Source organism: Sinohyriopsis cumingii, chromosome 10 (assembly GCF_028554795.1).
Source record: "Sinohyriopsis cumingii isolate HCF-2022 chromosome 10, ASM2855479v2, whole genome shotgun sequence".
Taxonomy (NCBI): Eukaryota; Metazoa; Mollusca; class Bivalvia; order Unionida; family Unionidae; genus Sinohyriopsis; species Sinohyriopsis cumingii.
The window spans coordinates 112,813,513-112,822,068 of record NC_142970.1 but is presented as its reverse complement, the minus strand read 5'-3'; positions in this window follow the sequence as shown (position 1 = coordinate 112,822,068).

The following is an 8,556-nucleotide window of genomic DNA, read 5'->3' as shown; positions in this document are numbered from 1 at the left end:
TACTTATTGGAACTGTTAAATTCTTGATACCTATTGGAACTGTTAAACTCTTGATACTTACTGGAACTGTTAAACTATATTGATACTTTTTGAAACTGTTTAACTCTTGATACTTTTTGAAACTGTTTAACTCTTGATACTTATTGGAACTGTTAAACTCTTGATACTTATTGGAACTGTTAAACTCTTGATACTTATTGGAACTGTTAAACTCTTGATACTTATTGGAACTGTTAAACTCTTGATACTTATTGGAACTGTTAAACTCTTGATACGTATTGGAACTGTTAAACTATATTGATACTTTTTGAAACTGTTTAACTCTTTACACATATTTAAATTGTTTAACTCCCTTGATACGTATTTACACTGTTTAACTCTCCTGATGCTTATTGAAACTGTTTAACGCGATAAGTATTTAAACTGCTAAACTCTCTTGATATTTATTTAACTTGTTTACCTCTCTTGATACGTAATGCCACTGTTTACCTTTCTTGATATTTATTTACACTGTTTACCTCGCTTGATCCTTAGTGACATTGTTTCACACTTGATCTTTATTGAAGCTGTTTATCTCTCTTGATACGTATTAACTACGTGTAATTCTCTTGATATTTATTGAAAGTTTTGAACGCTTGATATTTATTGAAAGTGTTGAACGCTTGATATTTATTGAAAGTGTTGAACGCTTGATATTTATTGAAAGTGTTGAACGCTTGATATTTATTTACACTGTTGGACTCTCTTGATTCTTATTTACACGTTTAATCTCTTTTGGTACTTATTGAAAATGTTAAATTATATTGATACTTTTTCAAAACTTTGTAACATTCTTCATACATATTAACACTGTTTCACTCTTGTTGCATAATGAAACTCTTAAACTCTCTTGATACTTATTTACACTGTTTATCTCTTGATATTTATTTACAGTGTTTAGCTCTCTTATTGAAACTACACTGTTTAACACTCTTGATACTTATTTACACTGTTTAACTCTCTTGATATGTATTTACACCGTTTAACCTTCTCGATAAGTATTTACACTGTTTAACTCTCTTGATACTTATTTACACTGTTTAACACTCTTGATACTTATTTACACTGTTTAACTCTCTTGATATGTATTTACACTGTTTAACTTTCTCGATAAGTATTTATACTGTTTAACTCTCTTGATACTTATTTACACTGTTTAACTCTCTTGATATTTATTTACACTGTTTAACTCTCTTGATACTAATAGAAACTGTTTAACTCTTGATTCGTATTGAAACTGTTTAACTCTTGATTCGTATTGAAACTGTTTAACTCTTGATACATATTGGAACTGTTTAACTCTTGATACTTATTGGAACTGTTAAACTCTTGATACGTATTGGAACTGTTAAACTCTTGATACATATTGGAACTGTTTAACTCTTGATACTTATTGGAACTGTTTAACTCCTGATACTTGTTGGAACTGTTTAACTCTTGATACTTATTGGAACTGTTTAACTCTTGATACATATTGGAACTGTTAAACTCTTGATACTTATTGGAACTGTTTAACTCTTGATACTTATTGGAACTGTTTAACTCTTGATACTTATTGGAACTGTTTAACTCTTGATACTTATTGAAACTGTTTAACTCTTGATACATATTGGAACTGTTTAACTCTTGATACTTATTGGAACTGTTTAACTCTTGATACTTATTGGAACTGTTAAACTCTTGATACTTATTGGAACTGTTTAACTCTTGATACTTATTGGAACTGTTTAACTCTTGATACTTATTGGAACTGTTTAACTCTTGATACATATTGAAACTGTTTAACTCTTGATACTTATTGGAACTGTTTAACTCTTGATACTTATTGGAACTGTTTAACTCTTGATACGTATTGGAACTGTTTAACTCTTGATACTTATTGAAACTGTTTAACTCTTGATACATATTGGAACTGTTTAACTCTTGATACATATTGGAACTGTTTAACTCTTGGTTCTTATTGAAACTATGTAGCTTTTGACACTTATTGAAACTGTCTTACTCTTGATACGTATTTGCGCTGTTTAACTCTCTTGATTCGTACTGCAACTTTCGAAATCTTGATTCTTATTTACACTGTTTAACCCTCTTGGTACTTATTGAAACTGTTGAACTCTTTGTACTTTTTGAAACTGATTAACTATTGTTACTTGTTTTCACTTTTTCACTATTGTTACTTGTTTTCACTGTTTTACTATTGGTACTAGTTTTCACTGTTTCGCTATTGGTACTTGTTCAACCTTTTTAACTCTTGGTACTTGTTTACACCGTTGATCTTTTGATACTTATTTACACATTTTAACACTTTCCACTTGTTTACGTTGTTTAACCCTTGCCTCAGGGAACGTAGTTCATTGTTCGTGGCCTCAGTGAGCTATTTAGACATTTTCTCCATCATATCATACATATATTTTCTTTCCACCTCCAATACAAAATTACTTGTTGAGGATACCTGTACTGTTTAGTAGGGGTGGTTGTCTCTTCAAATCATCTAGTGATGCTCATTACTACCACCAAGCGTATCATATTCAGCGTATAGAGAACTTTTTTGACAGCGGCTCTTCCCGGGTGTATAACTGTTATCTGATACTGGTAATTGCTACACAGTTGGTTGTTATCAACTGGCTGTGCATTCAATCAGTGTGGCAGAGTTTTACATATAACAATCACGCGTAACTTGTTAAGTGCGATCTGCTATGATATCTGTCTTTGCTAATTGTCCTGTCTGCTAATTCCTCATTTTTTAAAGTTGTATTGTTTTAAAATGCACGTGCTGAAAGAGTTGTTGTTGGTATTGTAAAACTAAAGCTAGTACGAATATTAATATTACTACTTTTACTGCTACTACTACTTCTACTACTACTACTACTTCTACTACTACTACTGGATGCCTTTCTTAGTGACTCTTAGTGTATTCATAATATAATGTACAAATAGTTCTGTAGTAGTCACACACTGAAATATTTTCTGACAAACCTTGACAGATGCGGCTTGTCTCAGACTGAATACCTGTACATAATCATACGGAGATAAATAGAATACTTACATAGCTCGTAAATGACTCAGTATTGAATAATGCCAAGGCAGTAGGAAACTAAACTGAGATAACCGGTCATGAGTTAAATTGGGTGAGGGGAGTCGGGAGCAAGGGTTAGGCGGCAGATGTTTCCTAGTAGACCCCAGCATGGGATTTTTCATGGTCATCACTGAAAGATGCTCTAGCACTCACATTTTTGCTCAAATCTGCATTGTTTCATTTTTTTCTAACTGGCGTAAATATGTCACACGAGAAACATGAAGTCTACTTGTGCCTCCTTTTTTCCCTCATTAGTTCATGTCCTACAAAATGTATTAAAATCTAACATATGCATATTATGGGTACTTTAAATATTTCAATATCTAATGTGTATTATAATTAAAATATTATGACACAGTTGGACCGCCATACGTTCACTTATTTCAAAAAAGCTGTTTATCATGAATAGATTGAAAGTTCTAAAGTACAGGACTCATATTAGTTCGTAAACTATATTAACGGGTTTTCGTTCGACGCATGTTCTTAAGACATTTGATATATTTGTTTTGTTCCTAGCTGGGTTTGTCCTAAGGTAAATCTTTCAAGGTATGCTAGGTTTTATTTAGAAAGTGTGTATCATTTTAGATATTGCTTTCATCTCCATCATTTTGATGTAGAATACGCATATACGGTAAACATGTGGAAATTTACCAAGGTTAACAAGACAAAGTCCCCAAAAGGGGAGATAACCTTTACCTTTTAATATTTACAATATCTTCAGCATGTACACGCTGTATATTTAACATTTGACACAAATATTAATGTAGTTTTGTAGCTAGCATTTATATCTAAAAGTCTTCGTCCATATCGAAGACCTATGGCCAATACTGGATAACAAATCTAACTATTTATTATAACGCTCTGTGCATATATGTAATTGAAATAGTTGATGATTTTGTTTAGATAATTACGTGTGATTGGGAGTATATGTAGGTAGATAGGCTGGCAAGTAGGTGGATATGTAACTGTCGTTATATCAGCTGAGAGAGAAAAACAACAACGCTTGCATGAGGCTGAGGCGGTAATAGTCCAATCTTGTTGCTGTAGGGGCACATGCCCTAGAATAAAGCTGGCTACAAAGAAAACATTTTGTAATACGATATACCGCGGTATTTATAGACATACCGCCTTACGTAACATTGTATACCGGGGTATTTATAGACATACCGCCTTACGTAACACGGCATACCGCGGTATTTATTTATGAACATACCGCCTTAAGTAACATTGTATACCGCGGTATTTATGAACATACCACCATATCTACCACGGTATACCGCGATATTTCTGAATATACAAACATACGTAACACAATATACCGCAGTTATATTAGGGACCAACACTTTACTGTCTGGGGATCGGGCCTGAATATTTTTTTTAAAAATATTCATCTGTCAATATCTGAAACAAATATCTTGCTCTGATTTATAGCAAAAAAAAGACACCATACTATATTGTAATGGAATTTTTTTTAAAATTCATCAAATAACTCATTTCCCTAGAATAAAAATGGATTATGTAAAATTATTTATGGTATTGTGTTAAATCCCAAGTGATCCTAGAATTACTAACTCAAGTCCTAATGAGAAAAGTTCTGAATAAGCTTTAGTGTGGTATTCCAAATCATTTCGAACGACGGTGGTGTTGATGTGAGTATGCTGTACAAATGTACCACTGACCTGAGTTGTAATGATGTGCCATCAGACTTTTGTTAAATCACAGTACTATAATAATTTTATAAATTCACTATAATTCTCAGTTAATATCTCTTTCCAAGTAATTTCAGCCCTAATCAAACACTGAAAATTATAAATGATTTTGCCTCAGGAACTTATAGCGCGAATGCATAATGTCTAGATAAACAAGATTATAAAGCTCTCTACCTGGTATATGTCACAATTAGCATTTCCTATACAAAAATAATATTACTTAATGCAATCTTCCATTCAAGAAGATTATTTACTAAAATTACAGAATGAGGTAGCATCATGAAGGCTATGTACTTTTATGGGGAATTCCAATAACCTTGACATAGGCTCTAATACATATGTTTACTACTATAGATAATGATTTTAATATTTAACCCCAACTCATAGAGAAAATATTAGCTATGTATTATTTGCTTAACAAAAAAAAAAAAAAACGCTACATGCAGGTACACAACGAATATGATTTTGGACAAGGTCAAGTCCAAATTACGATCACACACGACATACATCCATGGAGAAAACCTATTAGACAAAACAAATCAGATATGCATAACAATATATATTATAGAATTGAAGAAAAAATTAATTATCTTGCGATTAAAGATAACTGCTGCTCCCTCCCTGACAATGAAATAGTAAGTACCATATGGTAAGTACCATATAGTAGATGAATTTGTTACGTTAATATTAATTTTTGTATAAGTTGTAATATAATACTGTAACTAGAGTGGGATGATTAAGCTTATATTTATATCTTACACCATGTAAAAGTCATTTTACTGGCATTAGAGAGCTTGTTGATACAAATAGGAAATTTTGACACTGAAGCCTACAGTTCACTTGCTATACATGACATCCATCCATCCATCCATCCATCCATACAAACATACATACATACATACATACATACGTGGGATGCAAACACACGTGCAATATATTTATTATAGAGGACCAGTAAGCTAAAAATGCGCTTACTCAACAAACCAAAAAACATTTAGTGGACTAGACAAATTTCAAACAGAAAACAAACTGCTCCCTTAATGTAGTAGAATGATGTTCATCCTTTCAACAAAATACGTGTATTTAACACACACACTAGCGAATAGTTAAATAGTAATTTTCTTATGCTTTTTAAAAAACATATCCAAATATCCTTCATGACATCTCATTAGGCGATCAAACTTGCATATGTGACACGTGTCAAGCATGTGATTAAAGGTTCATAAAATATTAATATTTGTAATATTCAAAATTAATGTTTTGACAAATACAACTGTTTTGCAAAAAACAAAATATATAAAAAATCAAATTACTTTGTCATGAAAATATGCTGATAGTATCATTTAATCTGTTAAAAAATTACTCGGAAATTTCCGTACATTCCATACTGACGGGAAAAAACGAAACACCGGTATATCAGTAATACAGCCCACCTCTACCCTATAACCCTGAACAACACCATTTTCTTTAACCGGAGTAAAGCGCCTTACTTTAAAAGTCGTTAGCCATGTATATTTGTTTAGGCTTGGTTTCTTTCATAGATGTGTCATATCGGTTACATGGTGCGGGAGGGGGACGGGCACGAATCTTACGTTCCCTATCCTCTCCCTCTCCACCAACTAACACACCAAGAAAAATTAGCGCCAAACAACCGGAACGTTTCAAAGAGTAAATTTTCTTAGAGTCAGACGGTTATGGTATGCTATGGAAGCACCATAATGCAACCTGGACACCCACTAGGGGTTCTCTCCCACAGACTCTTTGCAAACTTGTTTATACCCCCATCCAAAAGAAACCCACCAAAAAAACGATATTCCTAGATCCTCCCATGTTGTAATTGTAGCGTTACATCTAAAATCCAGCATTATATCATAGCGACGGTAGTAAACATTTTGTGGCGATAGATCATCTGACGTAGACGTTTGATCTGCTCACGTTTGTATGCAGTCCAACAAAGAGCAACGTACATTATCTAAGGTTGATCTTTCCGGTTGACAGTTTTAGCCTCAGACGACGACTTTATCTTATTTGAGCAAACAGGATGTGCTGTCAAAAACAACATAGTTTCACTCGTTCACGGTCCCAACGAATGTCCCCTTGATGTTTGGTACGAGGTGTGTGTGTGTGTGTGGGGGGAATGTTTGATCTTCCACTCCTTGTGGTGCTTTGATTATCGTTATCTAGGTTATGATCGGCCATGATGTTATTGCCTGGATCGAATAAACAAAGAAATAAAATATGCAATTAATGGATGGAATAACAGATCTGAGCATAGATACAGAATAGAACAACACGAGCCCCCGTATGTTATATATAACAATTTAATCTATTACATAAAATAAATGAAATTCAGCATGACATTTGAATGATTTATTTTTTCTAAGAAGAAAATTTACAAAATGTATGCGAACTTCGATTATCCCACCAATAAGACCGATTTCACCATATAATCGAGTGATTGATATAACCCAAATTGCCGTCGTGTTCGCATTATCTGGTTGCTTTGGTCGTTTCCAAATCAGCATTGGTGATAAGTTGGCGTTGCCGTATTTTACTTCCTTCGCTCTCATCCTCAGGCCTCTTCGAATCATCAGCCGTCTTCGTTTAGCCTGCGCTCTTTCCACTCTGCAGTACAGGTATAGAGCTATTTATCCTTCAAATAAATAAAATACCCAACCTAAATGAGTGTCAGGTTATTTCATCTCCTGCGATCAACTATATTCCCACTCTTTGTACGTCAGAAATCGTCTAACGTAACTCAACAGATCCAAGATATGGACAGTTAGTTCGCAACCTGATAATGATACACAGCCAACCTATTAACGTGAATTATTGTCTACTTTTGGCTGCTCCTGTCGTTCGATGACATACTTAAACCACTTAGATAGACCATTACACATCGCTATGGGCTGTGAATTACTAACACACAATGTCAGTCGACACACGTTCCTAATGATGAAACCATTGATTCTCGGTTGAAAATAATTCACAACTTAATTACACAAACGAATTAATGGACTTCACTCCTGATAAATACGTGCCTTGCTAATTAGCGATTCGTGGACATACATTTCCAGATATAGAAAAATCAATTTTCAACATATTTGATAAAAGTCATTTAAGATAGATAACTGTCTCTGACATCAGAAGAAATGCTTGAATTCTTAGTATACATGATTCCTATAACATTCAAGTCAAATAAGTAATTCTCATAATGCGTATCAAAGTAATGCATGAAATTCCTATAATACTTGATTTATATACATTCAAGACAGATGAATATTCGGATATTTCGAAAGTCTAGGAAAATTGAATTATAAAGTTAATGCCAATACATTCAACAAATAATTACTAACGTATATCAGTATATACTGTATATGACTGACACAATGCCTTTGTGCCTTTTCCGAAACTCGCTTCATTTTCTATGAAGCCAAACCTGTATCTGTTTCCGGGTCTCTTAATTTTTTCCAAACTCAAGTTCCTTTGACAATTTATTTAACAAGATAAATTACGTATTGCTGTTCTTCGGCGCTAATTCTGGCTTCCTCCTAACTTAGTCTGGCCAATTTCACGAGGGATACTAATTAAACCTTGTATTTCATCTGGGAACACACGCGCGCGCGCGCGCGCACACACACACACACTTGTTTAGCTTAGTCTATCAGCATTACTTGAACTAACCGACCAAAAATATTTTAATACTCTCATCGAAGTAAAACTAATTCTCTC